This window comes from Ambystoma mexicanum, chromosome 13, assembly GCF_040938575.1.
Source record: "Ambystoma mexicanum isolate Mex_15411 chromosome 13, UKY_AmexF1_1, whole genome shotgun sequence".
NCBI classification, from domain to species: Eukaryota; Metazoa; Chordata; class Amphibia; order Caudata; family Ambystomatidae; genus Ambystoma; species Ambystoma mexicanum.
In genome coordinates, this window is record NC_090938.1 from 499813343 (window position 1) to 499832207 (window position 18865).

The 18865-nt window shown below is 46.4% G+C and overlaps 1 protein-coding gene across 3 annotated transcripts in view; it reads left to right on the forward strand.

The window, feature by feature from the left end:
• The window catches only part of LOC138521376 (ADP-ribosylation factor 1-like), a 234865-nt gene that overhangs the window by 46450 nt on the left and 169550 nt on the right, over positions 1 to 18865 (forward strand). The window contains exon 2 of one of the 3 annotated variants that reach the window (XM_069634165.1): positions 16430 to 16473. The exons of the other annotated variants lie outside the window; for them this stretch is intronic. The gene's annotated coding sequence lies outside the window, so the exon portion shown is untranslated. The remainder of the gene's footprint in view (positions 1 to 16429; positions 16474 to 18865) is intronic. 3 annotated transcript variants of the gene reach the window in all.

Genomic DNA, 18865 nt, shown 5'->3' on the forward strand with positions numbered 1-18865 from the left:
CGAGTCTCTCATCTGGGCTTTTTGTTTGTCTTAAAAGTGCTTCCCTGTTGCTGTTGTTGTTGCTGGCTCTTTTAGTGGCTTTTCGGATTGTTCTTTTTGGGTGAATGCTTGTTCTGCTTCACTGTATAAGGAGCTTGGTGATTTGCTAGAGAAATCAAAGCCAGCAATTGCCAAAGAATACCATTGCATCAAGCGAAAATGTTTATTTTTAGCAGGAGCTAAAGCAGCCCCTGGGTATCTGGCTTGACACCGTAAGCAAAAGCTACCCATGGAAAACGAGGAGCTAGCTAGTAAACGGCCATTTGCAAATCTTCCACATGAGGCATACTATAACTTTTTGTCCAGGATTTCCTCCCTGTGTTTGTAGCGTCAATTTCCTGCTTTCTCGTATCCTTATCTTCCCTTCGTACATTGTCTTTCCTGCAGCAGGCTGAGTTCTGGGTACCACAGGCACGAGGTTAACTGTCTTTCCCAGTTTTCCCTACTCATCCACGGTCATGTCGTCTGCTACCTGAAGCAGAAGAAAGTGGATACAGCCCCCTCGCCATCTTCTTGTTTCAGTTGGTTACTGTTGTGCATCTAGTGTTGTCATGTGCTGGTCTTGTTTCCCATGTTTGCCAGATGTGTTATGGTGCAGGCTGCCATTGATATAGCTGGTTACGGGGACAGCTCCAGGCATGCCATAGCGCCCAAGCCCTTCCTGCTAGGATCTCAGCTGGTAATTGTCTGCTCAGTGTTTTCAAGGATTCTGTTTTTAAAGAGTTCTCTTTTTAAGGAGGCATCGTTACTGGTGCCTGAGTTTGAAAAGCTATGATACTCCCTGATGTTGTCTCATGGAATGTAGATTTCCCCATAATTGTAACTATTAAGTGAGATCTAATTGTATGAAAGACATGGCAGAGGTGACCTCCCACTTGCACATGCATAAGTAATCTTGTTCATGTATCTTGTGATCTGTGCAATGCTTTCTCACCATGTGATTGTATACTTGGACATAACTACCCACTCAATTTGTTTTGTCCAACTTAGGTGCACACGAACCGTTTTGAGGTGGGCTAGTTGATGGTTCATCTATTTGAAGTGGCATGGTTGACCATAGTCTATACTTTTTGGAATGTGGTTGTCTTCCCTTCTGGATTCTTGGCAGCAGTTTGTCTACTATTTGCAAATGTCAGATTTCTTGATCTGCCTTGAGCTCATAGCTGCAAAGAGGAGCAGCATCTTGGAACATGAGGTCATGGGTAAGCCAAGTGGCAGGACTGGACCATGTTTACTGTTTTAAGTTCAAAAAGGCTACTAAGCCCAAACGTTGCAGGTAGATAGTTTATTTGCATTGTTATTGCTGAATGACTTAATAAAGGAATACTTGCCTGTGTGATTGACTGAATTGGAACTTTGTTACTAACAAGTATTGGGAATCGTAGTGTTTTTTTATTATGGGTACATCCTGCCACCAATGAAGGCGGTTTTGGAATGTTGGATGCTTTTTCTGTATTGTCAATATTCTGAACGTTACCAGTTGTGTAATATCCCTTCTTGACTGGTCCTGAAACGTAAGCAACAGGAAGATTGCAGTGGTTTACTAGTTTTTAAATCGAGTTGGGCTTTCCAAGTTTGGAACCTGTGGAGGGAAATGGTTATCCTAGCAATTGGGTTTACTTAAACATGTTTTATGAACAATGTAACTACAAAAAACAATTCTTGTGGGGCATCGCTGTAAACTTTTATTTATCGTGGTTTGAGTGATAACCCTCTTTGCTGTTTGTATGTTGAACCTACGAATGCTTTCGCGTTTTTAACATCTGCTTGGATTGACCTTTTGAAACAAATTGTTAGTAAAATATAGGGACCAACAATTTAAACCAGAAATTCTGCCACGAATATTTGCTCATTTATAGTGTATGCACAGGTTTTACAGACGCACTTGTCCTCCAATAAGAGGTGGTAGCCAATCGACGGGGCAAACAAAGCTTCATAATCCAGAAATGTGACTCTCTTGTGATTCTTCAGAATGTTTTTCCTTAAACTGAGTTTTGCAGTTGTGACTTCAGGGTGCTTCTGACCGTGACTAAAGGCCCTTCTGCTATTGCTGGCGATAGTGGGCTATGCCATATACATAGATGCATGAAAAACGTTATTTGAAAGTAGCTTTGGAACATGGCATTTCAGTGCATCAATTTTTACCAACGAAAATCTGGTAAAATAGCCTCAGATCCTCCCGCCAGAGGTTTCTGCATCGCCGTTTAAGGTTGTCTAAAATGCTAATTGTGCTGATGAAAGACCCTGTGCAAATCGCAAAACTGGCATGTGCCATTGCAAGTAATTCGCCGTGATTATTAGTCGACTGTGGAGGAGGATGGAAAGATGTATGCTGCTGTTCCACCTACTGCAGTCTTCAGGTGCTGCCCTCCCATTGCGAAAGTGAAAGAACTGTCGGAGGCTTTTTGTGATTCATGGTTTTAAGTGGTTTGCGTTTCCTTAAAGGACCTGCTAGATTTTTCCATGGGCCTTGTTGGTTAAACAGCAAGCACCTCACTCATATTAACACCGTACGTTGCATTGTAGTGTGAAAGAATTTCAGAAGAGGGGAGCCGCAGAAAAATGCTGCTGTTCGACCGTCATAAACACACATGGTACCATGGTAACCACTGCATCACCGCGAGTGTGCACATCTTTATTCACTCTAACGAACTCTTTATTCTTTGTACATTTTCCGTTCTTAATATAAAAAAGACACGCCAGAGTGGACGATATACCGATGGTATCTGTTGATTTGACTTTATTGGTCATGAAGAATCACAACGCTCCCTTTCCGACCAGTGCTCTAAACCACTTTTGTACTCGCAGGACTGGAATTCGCGCATAGCTGGTGAGTACGCCCCTCGTCACGCTCTGCTGTTCAAGATCCCAGTCGTTTCTCTGCCAGTGCAATTCATTACTCAACTTGGATAACTCGCCACTGCATGTATGAATGTACCTCACTCCCGACCTGCATTACTAGGAGCCCTTTGACCACTCTGCTCATGTGACTATATAATCCCTGCAGCTCTCCCAAGCCTACTTACTAGAAGTGTCGTGACTGGCAACGCTGCAGGTACATATTAACCTTCACTGTTTCAGCATTTGGTCCAAATGCAGCACAGCACATACTTTTTAATCCGAATTTGTTACTCCTGTTTTTTGATGCGCTGGGACTGTCTCCATTGTAGCACAAAACGGGAAGGACTTGCCTGGTCAGTTGGTGCTTTCGCAGGTTCCTTGCTCGCACATAACACATTCTCGCTCTGACCCGAAGGCGTTTGATAGGTCAGCCTTGCCTTAGTTGGATCCCTCCTGTTAGATCATTGGCCAAATTCTCATGTTTTGAGGCCGTTAGTGTGTTTCAGTCTTGCACTGGTAGTTTTTAAAGGAGCAATTGAGCGACCTCCATTAATGATTTGGTGATCCATCATGGAATGCGGCACAGTGGGACGTGCATGCTCCACGTACAGATTAGAATCTAGAGATGGGATAATGCCAAAGCCACAGGGTATTTAAACATTATTTCACACCGTCTTAAAAACATGCTCGTGAATGAGCCAGTATAGGGTAACAACCACATGATTTACTGGTTTGATATTTTGGGATGGTAACTGAGTATGGGTGTCTTGCTTGCAAGATTTGCTGTAACTTTTATTTTCCTTTCTGGCTTTTTTCTATTGCACCATTCTTGGCAAAATGCTCTCGTCGTGTAGCATTGCATGATTTGTTAGTAACCTGTACTAGCATGATGGTCCAACATGTTCCCTTATAAGTTAATGACCTGGGGATGTAGGAGGGGGTGGTCAAATGTTGGCATTTAAAGGGTAGAACTTAAATTTTACGAAATAAATGTGCATGTTTGTTGTCCTTTTACCCACCACTGGATACCGATCTGTTGTGTTGATGCATGCGCTTTGGATGGGCCCGTTTACTGTGTGCAAGTGTGTTTGTAGCATCTCTGTGGTCCGAGCTCTTGACGTATTGGTTGGTAGGGGAAATTAGTGTGCCCGATTTATAAAGGATGCATCAGTAGGGACATTGATATTTAAATTGTTAAGGGAAGTGTGTTCTGTTTATTTGGAAGTGGTATTAAACGGCTATGTGCGCTTTGCTATGTTGGACTGGGCGTCATGTGTTGAGCATGGCATAAGTTTGGGGAGTGGTCAGTGGAGATGGGGAAACGAGTACTAACATCCTGAGTCTTGCACTCCTTCGACTCATAGCAATACATTGGAGGGAAAAAGTTGCTGCTGCAAAATTACAAAGTCCTTTAATAGCAGAAAATCCCCATGTCCAGGGAGATGAAATCAGCAGAAAAATGACGGTTTGAGCTACACGTTTGTAGCTTGCACATGTATACTTTCAAATAAAAAAACAAAGCCCTTTCACCAGAAATGTTAAGTAGGGTCACACATTCCACAACGCCACCCAGTAGCCATCGCTGGAAGTACTGAGCCACAACAGCACGTCATTGTGGGTATGCAAACTAACTCAAGTGTGATCTTGGGTTAATAAATGTATATTATAGCACTGCCCTCTTAAACGGACCATTTCCTGGAGAAAAAGGTTTGCATTTGAGTTAATTTGCATAACCACAATGCTTTGCTGTTATGGCTCAGAAGCGATGGCTGCTAGGTGGCATTATGAAATGTGTGGCTTAGCTTAAATTAAATTTCCTACAGATGAAAGTAGGAAAGTTCATTTGAGCCAAGTCACACAATGCACGTCACCTAGTACTTTCTTTTTTTTGGGGTCATTTTTGCAAAGTAAAGGAAACCACATAAGGATGAGACTAACTTCTTCTCAAGTGGAACAAGAAGGAATTCTGGGTAAAGGAGCTAATCGTTTGAACATGGAAAAGGAAATATTTTTATTTTTTGATAACCCAAGGCTTTGGTAACTTTTTTTGGCAAGAACTGTCAACGCTTTACTTCACTTTAATTTATTCTAATGCTACCAAGTGGCCCAAAGGCATACGGGCGCACAGAACGAGTCCCAACAAAGATGATTTTAGACAATACAATCAGACCTACAAGAGGGACCTAACTAAAAAGGCACATTTTTAATTGGAAAAAAAAAAAACTTTCCAGTGACTCGCAATTTCTGAGATCCAGGGACGTGGCATTCCAGGTCCGAGGTGCAGCCACCCAGAATGTGCTTCTTTTGACCATAGTCAAGTTAGATCTTGGAACCTCTAATAATTTGAGGTCATTAGATCGGATGGTCCTAGTTTCTCTTATTATTCAGACTGTCTCTCACATAGGCTGGATATTGTCATGCTAAGCACTTCTAATTGATGGTTCGTAAGAGAAACATGATCCTAGCATCAGGGATATGCTCAATTTTTGTAGCCCCGTAATGACTGACTGTGCTCGTCTGTGCCACTTGCAATCTCACCCTTCCCAAACCCGACCAGTAAGCTGCCGCAGTAATACATCTTCGAGCATATAATAGCTCTGGCCACTGTCTAGCAGATTTTTTGGGACAGCTGGGGGCGAATATGGCGTTGGAGTCTGTAATAGGCAGCAGAATAGACAAGACTACTCACCTGAGCCTTCACAGACAGTGTTTGGTAAAAAATGACTGTTTTTTTTAAATTTCCTCCATGGTCATAATTTCGCAATCAGCAATTTGAAAGCTTTGATATTCGGCGCTGAGATTTTTCAGTCTAGGCCTAGAAGCTATAGCCAGAAGTACGGTTTTATTGTGGTTGAAAGCCAACACACTTGTGCACATCCAATCCTGGATGAGGTTATAGTTTTTGTTCACCACACTTGCATCTTCCTGATACTCCCCCGTCAGTGAGACAAGGCACTGTGTATCTGCGTAATTTTAGAAGCATATCTTGTTCTCCTACTTTTAGTTCTGAATATAGCGTCCTTTCACATTAGAGTTAAGTTACAAGTGTTGGGGTCAGAAGTAGGGTTTTCTTCGACGCAACAGTCACTGTTTGTTTGACATCCTGAAGTTTTCCTTAGATTTCTTTGAGGCACTGAAACCTCTTTGCTTTAGGGACACGGAGGCTGTTTACAATCCTTTTACTGGTTAATAAGTTAATAACCAAAACTCACCTTTTTCTGACCCTTACTTTAGCACCCTCACACATAGTTCCACTTTAATGTTTATATTTAGCATCTCGTCAATTTCACTGGGATGCGTTTCTCTGGTACTTCCTCTCCCTTTTACCTCAGTAGTTGCAGGGGAACGCTTCAGATTGCGATGCTTGCTCGGGTTCTTTTCCTCTATGCAGTTTCTTGTTTTCCTTGTTGGTATCTCTTGGTTCTCTTTCACGATGCGGCCACGCCAGTCTTTGGGTCGCAGGGCATCTCGTAGAATACCTTGCTGGGTGGTTTTGGCACTGTTCGACAGGCCCACTGCCCACCACAGGGATAAGCCTTCCCTTCTTCTCAGCAATGTGCTCTCTTCTCAGAAACAGTGGGCTTCCAGCGTTACCCTCTGCCTCCTCCAGGTGTCCCCTCGTCAAGGTGATTCCCCGGCTTACGCTCCTCTTTCTGGTCATACTTCGCCTCTGCTCGGCTTGCAATTCTCCGTCAGCCTTCTTGTGTCAGGTAAATGTATGTCTCTCCTTTTTAAAGAGGGCAGATCGATCCTCCTTTTTGTGCATAATGGAATATTTTTGTTTTGTCTTCAGCCAAGTCCCTGGAGCTTACAATGTTCTTCACATCTGATAATCCATACATGGCACTATGGTATGGTTTCACATCTGATAATCCATATATGTCAGTAGGGTGGATAGTCTAGGGAGTTCCTCACTGGAACTTGTTTGTGTGCCCCTGTGAGGCCCCACTTGCCCAGACCCCTAGGGAGGGTCTTGCGGATCGGGTGCTCCACCCTCGCCTTAAAGGGGGAGGTTCCCCCTTGGGTAAAAGGGATGAATATCCTTGATTCGTTGCAGATCACAATCTCCATCTGGTCTTGTTGAGTTTTAGGTGGTTTCTCATACAGGTGTTCACTTATGCAATGGTAATGAGCTCAGCATCTGTGTTTTTGTCATTTTGAATATTTGGCTATTATCTGCAGCGTTTTGAATACGCCCTGTCTCGAGTCTTGTGCATTTTAGTGGTGATGACTGCAATCCCTTTACTGTAACTGTACAGCCTGCTGCAAGTGTTTGATTTCTAGAGGAGTAGCCGGGTAATTTCAATTTGTCCGTAAGAAATTGCCACGTTTATTGTAGTTAGTGATTCCTTGTCCTGCTTCCTGGAATATTTAAATTATGAAGGATTGTTTTTCTGTGTTGCCTGCTTCTAAGGTGAATTGTTGTGGGGATGTGTTTTTTCACTTTATTTTCCCCACTTCTTGGCCAATGGCTTGTAAGCACTGATTGTTTGAATCGCCTACTTGGAGCAGAGGATGTTCTACTATGCCTTCCAGGATTTTAGTATGCATGTAGGTTTTCCTGCTTTTTGTTGGTCATGGCATGTTGGGGATAGGGTTGATCGGTTATATTCCTGGTTTGTGCATTGGTTTAAAGGAGGCTGTCTTGAAGTGAGATTATTCCAGCAGTTAATTCAAAAGTTCATTGTAGACGTTGGCCGACTTTTCTTGCTTTCCTTCCCAAATATGGAGAATTCCACTTAGATGATGGGTTTGAATTGGTTGATCATCCGCTATGTTGTTTCTTTGTGAAACATTACTTCTTTCCTATTTGTGCTTGTCTGTCTGTCTGGCTTGCTGGATGTTACAGAATAAATGTTATAAGTGGTTGGTTATATTTTTGCATGCATGGTACTCCATCTGTCCCCTTTCTTCCATACTTGTGTGGCACTTCCTGTTCTAACGGGACCAAACTATTTTTGCAGCAACAAATGGTTTTGTTTTGCCTGAAGTCTGCCTCCTCAAACCATGTCCTGGGCTTTGCACCTCCAGTCTTTTTCAGTGCAGGTTGGGAATAAACGTTTGTTTTAGTTATTTGCCTGGTTTTGTTTACGATCCCTGTTATGGACCTAAAGTACCCAGTCTCTCAGCCCAAAAAGTGGAACTCTGTTGAGGTGGCATACTGTGGTGGTAATTTTGTCTTGGTGATCCACAACGCACTCCATATGCATTAGGACTGAGTAGACTATATTTGCCAAGTGCTACGCAGGCATCTAAATTTAAGATTTGAGAAGTGGGAGATAAAATCCTCTCCTGGCTATCCAGAATTAACCAGGAGCCACCACTGAGAATTCCGGAGCTAGTACAGCGTTTCACAAATCTAACTTGCACATAAGATGCAAACCTACCACTTTGTACATTATGTATGAACCCATATGCTTTAAATGTCATATAGATGTGTCCAAATGCTTAAGTTTGTCACAAATGTACAGTTAAATCCACATAAGTTTAGTGTTTGGCATGGGAAGCCACAAGTGGCTCCTGGTAGCTGTTGGTTTCAAGCTAACCAGGATCGTCTAGGCCACAAGCAGGAGCAAAATAAATAGCTGCAAGGTCCCCTCCATTTCGAACCCTTCTTCGTTGGGTAGGGTCTTGCCCTCTCCCTCTAAGTGGTTGGATCCTTGCAGGATTCTTTTGCCACAAACGGTTTTCCTTCTACCAAGGTCATCCCGCTTCAGTACATGGAGATGTTGGGGAAGTCCCTTGTGGCAGCCAATATGGTAGCGTTCATGGGCTCACCCAGTCCCACATATTTCCGTCCTTTGGTGGAAGACGTTTTGTTTTCCTGACTTTTTTGAGGACCTTATACAGAACATGTAAGGTTGTACTTCCATAGACCCCTGTAACACCTTGGGTGCTGGTGGAGATACTCCTGGTTGGGGCCACAGCAATGGTGCCTCCTCCTTCCCTTTCGCTTCCCCCTGTGCCTCAGCTTCTCACCTAACTCGCACCCTTCAACCTTCACAGCGAGAAAGAGTTCCTGCAGGTGAACCTGATCAATGACCCATCCACAGGGAGGGGCCGAGGATGAATTGGTAGAGCTGCATTTGTCAACAAGAGCTTTCATAAAGATTGCTTTAGAGATTCTTTTTCTAGAACTCTTAGGGAAAACTGGGAGTTTAGTGGAAGGGGGTGCCTCGCTCCATAAAAGCTGCACAAAAATCGGGCATCAATTTCAAGAATGTGTTGACAAATCCTCTCGGTATATATATATCTCTCTGAGGCTTTTGGAATCTGCTTAGATCACATGCTGTACATAGGCCGACATGTAGTGGAAGCTGCAGAGTATTAATTTGTTTTTCAAAACTCAAATGGGTGGGTGTTGACACAGGGCGTGCCAGTAATACTATCCCTAGTGTGACGTCCACTGTACCCATGATCCCTCACGCGTGTAGGACCCTCAGATTGTTTTTTCCGCCATACGTGTCGGAAGCATTGCGCTGAGTTCCCTACGTTTCAACCATATTTTGCTAAATATCATAGAATTTCCCCGTTGTTCCACTCCCACGTCGAGACATCGAAGTTCGAAGATCAACGCCGGTCCGGAGAACAAACAGTCGAGAGCTGCACGACAGACTTTGGGCCTCACTCTACACTCTTATTTTTCCTACACACACTAGCACGCTGCCACAGGGTGCGTATGGGGGGGTACCCCGTTTAAATTTTGGCCGAAGTGCAAAATTAAGTACCCTTGGGTTGACGAACACGCCACTGGTAACCTCTGCTTGCAGAGGGATCACTCCGAGGTGAACTGCAGAGCGTGTAGCCGGTTCAAGGCTAAAAGGACCGCTCGACCAAAAGTTGGGCCCACCACGCCAGGCAACTCGAGTCCATGGAAGCGGAGGGCGCCTTCAGTGATGGCAGTGACGCCGTACTTTAGGACGGCAAGGGCAAAGTGTTGTTGAAAGACGTCCAAGCGCAAGTCCCCGGCCTTGGAAGATTGTCCGGCAGGGCAGTTATGGGAAACACCCAGCGACACGAGCTCTACCCACACCACTTCTACACCTAAACACTGAAGTCAGAGTTCTCGGAAAGAGGCACGAAAAGAGAGGTCCACCGAATCAGTGTCCTCTGGCCGTTGCCGGTCAAGATCGCCGCACGACACGAGGCAACCGTCCACAGTTGCCAAAGGTGCCTCATTCACCAAAATCACAGAGGTACGCTCGTCAGAAGACTAATCTGACCTCCAGCCCCAGGCTGCACACCAAAGCCGGCTCCGGCAGACCGTTCGGCGGCTGCTTCCGAGTCCCGACGTGCTCACTTGAAGGAAAGAGACACGACCCCCGAATCTCAACGCCAGGCATCGAAAAGCTCAGAGAAGGTGAAAACATCAGGGAAACACTCTTCTACTCATGGGGAAGGGAGTAAACGGCAGAAGAAACCATCTCCACCACAGACACATAAGGACAGTTCAAAGTCTTCAGATAAGCATAAATCCAAGACCCCTGTCCAGGCTCCTAGGTCCAAACAAGGAATAGAAGAGGAACCCTCTCAGGAAAAAAATGGACCAGTGAAGATATAGACAGGGTAATGACTAGAATGTCCTCCCTAGCTGACTTCTACTACAAGAACCCAGAGCACTTCCTCACCTATACCCCGGACAGTGCTACACCCTCAGGGTCCATGGACCCTCAGCCCCCTACTAAGAAACCTTGAGTTGAGACTCCAACTCATGGACTGTTTTCAGCCCCTTTTTACATACAGCCTTACACTCGGTATGGTGAGGATCCACAACAGTACGATGAGGATCCAGGCTTGGTAACGTTGGATGACCAAACTCCGGTGGACTATTATGGGGGATGATGAGGGCCAAGGGGGGGAGCAAGATGACGTCGCAGAAGTCTACAGGTTCGACTCTCCTGTTCACAAAGAACCTCAGGTTACCGACTCTCCAGTAGACAACCAGCCCCTCCTAAATGAGGTCTTTGCTAGAGCGGCAGAGCACTTCTGCATAGACACTCAGGGGGCACAGGAGGAGAGGGACTTTGCAGAAGAACTAGTGGGAGAGAAGAGACCCATTGCCCAAGCCATTCCAATTCTCAAGTCCATCCAACAGAGAATTGATCCTTCCCTTCTTACTCCTAACCTCACCAGGGCCGTAAACCCCAGAATTGAGAAAATCTTCAGGGCCGCACAGTCAGACGCACTTTACATAAGGGGTCAACTGAAGCCCGACTCCTTGGTAGTTACTAACTCCAGAAAGAGGGCGGGGACACCTCTATCATCATCTGAGGCCCCCCCAGACAAGGAGAGCAAGAGTATTTACGGGTTGGGAAGGAAGGTAGCCTCCACTTCCGCTTACCAGACAAGGATTGCCAACACCACCACTCTGCTGGCAAATTACAATTGCCACCAGTGGGAGCAGGTAGCTGCCCTCATTGGCTCTGCACCGGAACCACTAAAGGGTCAGTTGGCCCAAGTCTCGTTGGAGGGGAGAGCTGTGTCCGGCTGCATCCTTAAAGCAACCTTTGATGCCGCAGATAACGCAGGCATACTCCTAGCAGAGAGCAGTTATTAAGAGGCATGCTTGGTTAAGACCGTCAGGGTTTAAACCTGAGACACAAGCATCCCTAATTGACATGCCGGTGGAACCGAATCTCCTATTTGTCGAGGCGGTTGAGGACGCATTAAAAACTGCCAAAGACGAGTACGATACTCCGAAATCCCTGGGACAGTTGACTAACAAGCCCCCTAATCAAAGAGGCAATGGTAATTTTCGTCTCCCACGCGGCCAAAATTCACAAAGGGGCTCCAATTATACACAGGGGCAGAGTACATCATGGGGTAACAACCAGCAGACTACCCAAAGTTGCGGCAGAGGAAACAAAAGGGGCCGTGGTAGAGGTAGAGGCAGCCCCAGCAGAGGCGGCACGCCTCCTGCAAAACAGTGACTCTGCGCTCAGGGTCCCTTCTCACGCATCCCCAGTAGGGGGGCGCATTTCCAAGTTCACCCAATCTTGGGAAGGGATCACATCAGACAGATGGGTGCTGTCCACAGTGTCTGCAGGATACTGCATAGAACTGCTCGAGTGTCCCCGAAACCGCCCTCCACGTCAAGATACATTCCTTGGACCACCAAAAGATCCTCCTCCAGGAGATCGTCAGTCTTCCAGCAAAGGATGCGATAGAACTCGTCTCGGGCAACCAGGTAAACAAGGGTATTTATTCAACTTACTTCCTTGTGCCAAAGAAAGATTTGACAATGCGCCCAGTATTAGACTTACGCCCTGCAAACAAGTATGTCAAGCCCCAAAAGTTTCGAATGACTACTCTCCAAGAGGTAATCCCCCACCTAAAAAAGGGGATTACATGGCATATTTCCATGTTCCCAGCGCACAGAAGATTCTTGCGCTTCAGACAGTCCGCACGTCCAGTTCAAGGTGCTGCCCTTCGGTATAGCCTCGGCTCCAAGGGTATTCACCAAGTTGGTGGCGGTGGCACACCTGCGCAGGGAGGCAATCCCGGTGTACCCTTACCTGGACGACTGGCTCATCACGGGGGAGACCCTAGTAATTTGCAGGTCAAACATTCAAAGAACGATCGACCTCTTCGAAATGGGTTTCTCCATAAATGAGAAAAAATCAAGTCTGGTTCCAAGCGCCTAAAAACAGTTCTTAGGAGCCGTCTTAAACACTCAAGAGGGGTTGGCCTTTCCATACCAGCCCGGTCGCCAGATAAGGGTGCGCAAAGCGATGCGTTTGCTAGGCATGATGGCGTCATGTATTTACCTGGTCCCCCACACGCGCCTGCGACCCATGCAAGAATGGTTGGCGAAACGGTGGTCTCAGGCGAGTGGTCAGTGGGACGATCTAGTGGTCGTTTCGCCAACACTTGTACAAAGTCTTCACTGGTGGACAAGAGAGAACCTGTCCAAGGGGGAAACCCTTTTACAATCCAGAAGTACAGGCTGTAGTCGCCACAGATGCATCCCTGTCAGGGTGGGGAGCACACCTCCTTCACCCACACAGCTCAGGGTCTCTGGTCTCACACAGTAGCCAAGAATCATATCATTCTGCTAGAGCTTCTGGCAGTATTCAGAGCGCTTCAAGCGCTGGAGCTCCACCTGTTGAACCTGTCAGTGCAGATCCTGACGGACAGCACAACAGCGATGATTTACCTAAACAAACAGGGAGGGACTCGTTCGCCAAATCTGTCCAAGCTTGCCCAGAAAATTTGGATATGGGCACTCAGACGGAACATTTACCTGTCATCTCAACATGTTCCAGGGGATCTCAGTTCGCTAGTGGGTGCTTTGAGCAGAGATCCTCTCCCGGAAGAACACGAATGGTGTCTACTCAAAGAAGTCGTAGAAGACCTCTTCTCACAGTGGGGCTTCCCCACTACAGACCTATTCGCCACAAGCGAAAACAGGCAATATCCAGGATTCGCATCCAGATTCCCTCAGCCAGACTCCAAGGGGAACGCCCTGTGGATGAACTGGTCAGGAATGTTTGCCTACGCTTTTCCACTAACACCTCTCGAGGAAGGTGGTCAACAAGATGCACAGGGAATCGATGATGCTCATCCTGGTTGCTCCCATGTGGGCGAGGCAACCGTGGTTCCCACACCTACGCAGACCAGCGGTGTGCAAACCCATCAGACTCCCGTGCTGGTACAACCTACTGTCCCAGCACCAAGGTCAAACAGTGCATCCTCAGCCCAGCTCAATGAACCTGACAGCATGGATCTGGAAGTCATAGAGTTTGGACATCTCAACTTACCACAGAGATGTATGGATATCCTAAAAGAATCTAGGAAACTTTACGCGAGGCACTGTTACTTTTATAAATGGAAAAGATTCGGTATCTGGTGCCAGAATAAGCGAATCAACCCGGTTAATTGCACTCCTTCCAATATTGTCACATACATAATCCACCTGCTGGATGCAGGGTTGGTATTTAACTCACTCAAGGTACACCTGGCAGTGCTGTCAGCCTACACCACTTCCCACAACAAGGTTTCGTGGTGGAAGGTACCAGTGGTTAAAGCCTTCATGGAAGGGGTAAAGAGAATCCACCCTCCAATTTCAAACCCACCACCTGGATGGGACCTTAATGTGGTGCTTGCTAAGCTCATGGGCCCACTCTTTGAACCCATGCATAAAGCCAGTCTCAAACACCTGACCTATAAAACTGCCTTCTTAGTAGCCATTACATCCATAAGAAGGGTCAGTGAAATTCAGGCTCTGTCAGTGCAGGATCCTTTCTTTAAATTTCATAAGGATAAACTTGTTCTATGAAAACACCCTAGGTTCTCACCTAAATTAATTTCTAAATTCCACATTAACCAGTCCATTGAGCTTCCGGCCTTCTTCCAAGAACCCAGAAGCTCTGCTGAGGTGAAACTACCCACTCTACATGTGCGAAGAGCGGTCCTCTACTATGTAGACAAGACCAGGCCGCTAAGGAAAACAGACCAACTGTTTTGTCTCTGTAGCTACAGGCAGAGTAGGAGATCGCGTCTCTAAAGGTGCCATCTGCAAGTGGATAGTCAATTGTATCCAGCTATGTTACTCCCTTTCTGAAAAGACTATGCCTTTCACGCCAAGAGCCCACTCTACAAGAGGCATTGGGGCCACTCTGGCTTTCAATGCAAATGTACCCCTTGACACCATTTGCAAAGGAGCTACATGGAGCTCTATTCACACTTTTACTCAGCACTACTGAATTGACACTCATTCCAAGACAGATACTCAAGTGGGACAAGCTGACATTTATTTGCTCATGACCCTTCTCACATCCTTCTTCTAACACTTCTCGCTAATCTATGCACAGCTTGTGATCTAAGCAGATTCCACAAGCACAGAAGGGATACATTACTCCACGTAATCGTATTTCTGATGCTTGTATCTGCTTAGATTCACATGCGCCTGCCCTTCCTCCCCTCTGAGAGAAGGCGCATGGATGCTTGTAGTCTTATCGTTCTATCTGCTTGGATAATCTGTACTCGCGCTACTCCTCATGTCAGAAAAAAAATACAATCTGAGGGGCCTACACGCGTGAGGGATCATGGGTACAGTGGATGTCACACTAGGGATAGTATTACCGGCACGCCCTGTGTTGACGCCCATTTTTGATTTTCGAAAAACAAACTAATACTCTGCAGCCTCCACTAGATGTCGGCCTATGCACAGCATGTAAATCTAAGCAGATACACGCATCAGAAATACGATTACGGTGAGTAATGTATTATATATGTATATATGTATATATGTGTGTATGTGTGTATATATATGTATGTTACAGGTAAAACCAAAACAAAAAAAACAGATTCGCCAGTTATGGTAAGGTATGCAACCATAACTCGCGCTACCACTGCGCACTGCAAGGACTAACACCCATGACCTCAAAGATGACATCACAAATGTCATCGATAACATCACTGATATCGCATGTGAAATTCATTTTGATGAAAGTGGATGTGTTTATAATGTTGGTAACAAGATGTCAGGTGTGATTGTGTAATGTTAAAAATAACTAGCTAATAATTCGACTTAATACACACTTCTGCTGGTACAAACAATACATATGAAGACCCACAATGCATACACATCAGAGGCACATACAGGGAAACTAAAGTAAGGCGGAAAGAAACAGCAACATCAGAAAATGTCAATAGCAATGAAAGTTTATCTTCATTTATACAAATTGTGTTTGAGGCCTGCCTATTGCCCCATGTATGTGCACCATAAGCTGAGACCAAACCCTAAGGAAAGTACTTTTAAGAACGTATGACAAGGTTAACGTCTAAATATGCAGAACCTTTTTAATATTTTGACTGTCGGTGAACAAAATCACCTGGCCTAGATATGTCGGTGAACAAAAACAAGTGTGCCAGATATGTGATGTCATCAGTGACATTTGTGATGTCATCTTTGAGGTCATGGGTGTTAGTCCTTGCAGTGCACAGTGGTAGCGCGAGTTATGGTTGCCTACCTTACCATAACTGGTGAATTTCTGGGGTTTTTCAGTTTTACCTGTAACCATAACGTCCCTGTAGGGATGTTTTCCCAATGAATTTCATAGGTTTTGTAGTAGTGCAACTTAACCATAACGTCCCTTTAACAACTTTTGTTAGTGAATTTAATAGGTTTTTAGCATGGCACTGTAACGGGAATGTTGTTTTAGCATAGGGTTTGCAGTAAATGTGATATGTTTGTAGTACCCCACATTCACCATAACGTCTCTTTACCAATATTTTTGTTCGTTATTTGCATATGTTTTTAGTATGACATTATAACTGGAAACGTTGCTTTAGCATACTGTTCTCTGTAAAAGTAATATGTAATTGGTACAGCAACTAAACCATAACGTCCCGTTAAGAACTTTCACTGATAGCTTGGTTGCCCTCCTCACAAACTTTTGGAAAGGCCAAATTGCGCTGTGTATCTATCCATTTGTGCTACCCCCCCTTACCTTGCCTAATGGTGTCGGTGTATCTTACAAATGAAAGGTGTGAATGTTAAGTATTGGTGACAATAAGAGCGATGTTTCTTTTTGTGTTCACATAGCCTGCTGAATCTGTGCCGCACATCACTAGCCGAGATAGCTGCAGGTAAGTAATGTGGCAGTTTCCTATGCACACTGCACTTGGCTGTTGTATGTGCAATCGCAATGCAGGTATCCGTAGCACTGCAGTACTAGCCACATGACCGCATTTTGTAAAGCTCTTTACTTGTGGGAGCGCACGTGTATCCGTTTTAGAACTATGTCCATGCTTTTTTTTTTTTTTTTTAAATGTATTTTATTTTATAACGACCACACAGTGCAACAGAACATAAATAGAACACATCAAGCCACAACAAAGGCCAAACAACAGATATGAAAAAGAAAAGAAAGAAAAAACAGAACAGAATTAACTTAACAATCCCCTTCCCTCCCCCCTATGAGCCTGCAGGGTGTCCACCATCATTGTCCGTTCCGTGTGGTGGGGTTCCGTCGCTCTCAGATCCAGCCGAGGTCGACCCCGTACTAAACAGTTCAGCCAATAGCACCTTCCATGCCGTGAGGGAGCTCACCTCTTCCTCCCCTCCCGCCCTGCTGGCCTCCCACCATGCTGTCGTCTCGGCGGCAGCCCATTTCTGGAGGTCACGCCACCATACCTCCACCCGTGGCCTCTGACAATTCTTCCATCCCATGGCTATTCTGCGTTGGGCAAGTGTATAAGCCAAATCTTTAAGCTTCTCCACGTGCCGAAGCTTGCGCGCCCTGGGGTACCCTCCAAGCAAACAGGCCCAGGCCGAATCTATCTTAAGTACAATGCCCCTCCCTGCCAGCTTCTGCGCCACTTCACTCCAGTAGGTTGCAATCACAGGGCAGGCCCAGAACATGTGAATCATATCAGCGTTCTCTGTGTTACACTTGGGACACGCCTGGCGCCCAGCGTCTCGAAATCTGGAAATTCTCAGGGGGGTCATGTATGCCCTATGCGTGATATATAGTTGTATCTGTTTAAACCTGGCATTCCTTGATACTTTTTTGTGGTACCCCAGGGCGCGCTCCCACTGCCCATCCGCCATCGGGGCCCCCATCTCTGTTTCCCATTCCAACCTCAGGTACCCCAAATCCTTCCCAACCTTTGCCATCAGCATCTCGTACAGCCTGGAGACCTCATGCCCGCCCTCGGATGCGTCATACATAATCTCCAGCGTCGCATCCGGCTCGTCAGCCAATACGGTCTCGGGCCAAGTGCTCCGGACCTCCCTGACCACTCTGTGGAACGTCATGTATTGCCCCGCATGCAGCCCCGCCCCCGCCGCTAGATCTGCGAACTCCGCCAAGGCCCCATCCTGCCAAATGTCCCCCAAAGTGACCAGCCCCACTGACTCCCAGTATGTTCGCAGGATGGCCCTAAGCTGTCCGTCTTCCCCTGCCAAGGCCACTAGCGGCAGCTGCGGCATGCACGGCAGGGGATCCCCCATCATCCGGCAGGCTCTTCGCCACATGTTCCTGCCCAACGCTAGCATCTTAGGACGCCCCCTCATCCATGTGCTGGATACCCAAATAATCTCTCGCAGGTAGAAGGGGGAGCAGTCCTTTCCCAACAGTCTATGTTCCGGGGTTTCGTCGTCCGAAAGCCACTTGGCCACGTACTGCAGCTGCGCTGCCACGTAGTAGGCCTCAAAGTTCGGCAGCCTCACGCCGCCTTTCTCATAAGCCTTCTGCAATTTCCACAATGCGACCCTGTTACGCGTGCCCTGCCATAAGAAATCTCTACATACCCTATGTAGTCTAGCAAAAAACCCCTTGGGTATCATGTATGGAATGTTATTGAAATAGTGCAGCAGCCTAGGTAGCACGACCATCTTAAGCATAGCACCCCGGCCCATCATCGCTAAGGGTAGTTTCTCCCAAAACCTCATGCACTTCTCGATCCTCCCCACTGCCAATTCAGTATTGTGCCTGTGTTCCTCCCCGGTCGTGTGATATACGTCTATGCCAAGGTACCGAAAGGTGCTTGTCGCCCATGGGATTCGCAATACTGGCAACCTCTCAGCCGGTATCCCCACATAGCCGCCCAGCGGGAACAGGGTGGATTTCCGAGGGTTGACCGCTATACCAGAAAGCCAAGCAAACCTCTCCATCACCTCCAAGACATATTGCAAGTTCTCTTCAGGGTGTTGGAGGTACAACAGCATATCGTCGGCATACAGGGATATCAGATGGCTCTCCCCCCCACCTCTATGCCCACCGGGTCATACTGTTGCCGGAGGTAAATTGCCAAGGGCTCAAGGGCCAGGATGTACAACATTGGGGACCAAGGACATCCCTGCCTGGTGCCTCTACCTAACTGCCACCTATCCGACACTACTGCCCCCGTACGAACTCTGGCTAGAGGCGCGCTATATAATAATTCGGCCCACCTCCTGTACCCTGGCCCCATTCCGAAGTGATCCAGTGCCGCCAACAGCTACGGCCAACGAACAGAGTCGAACGCCTTGACCGCA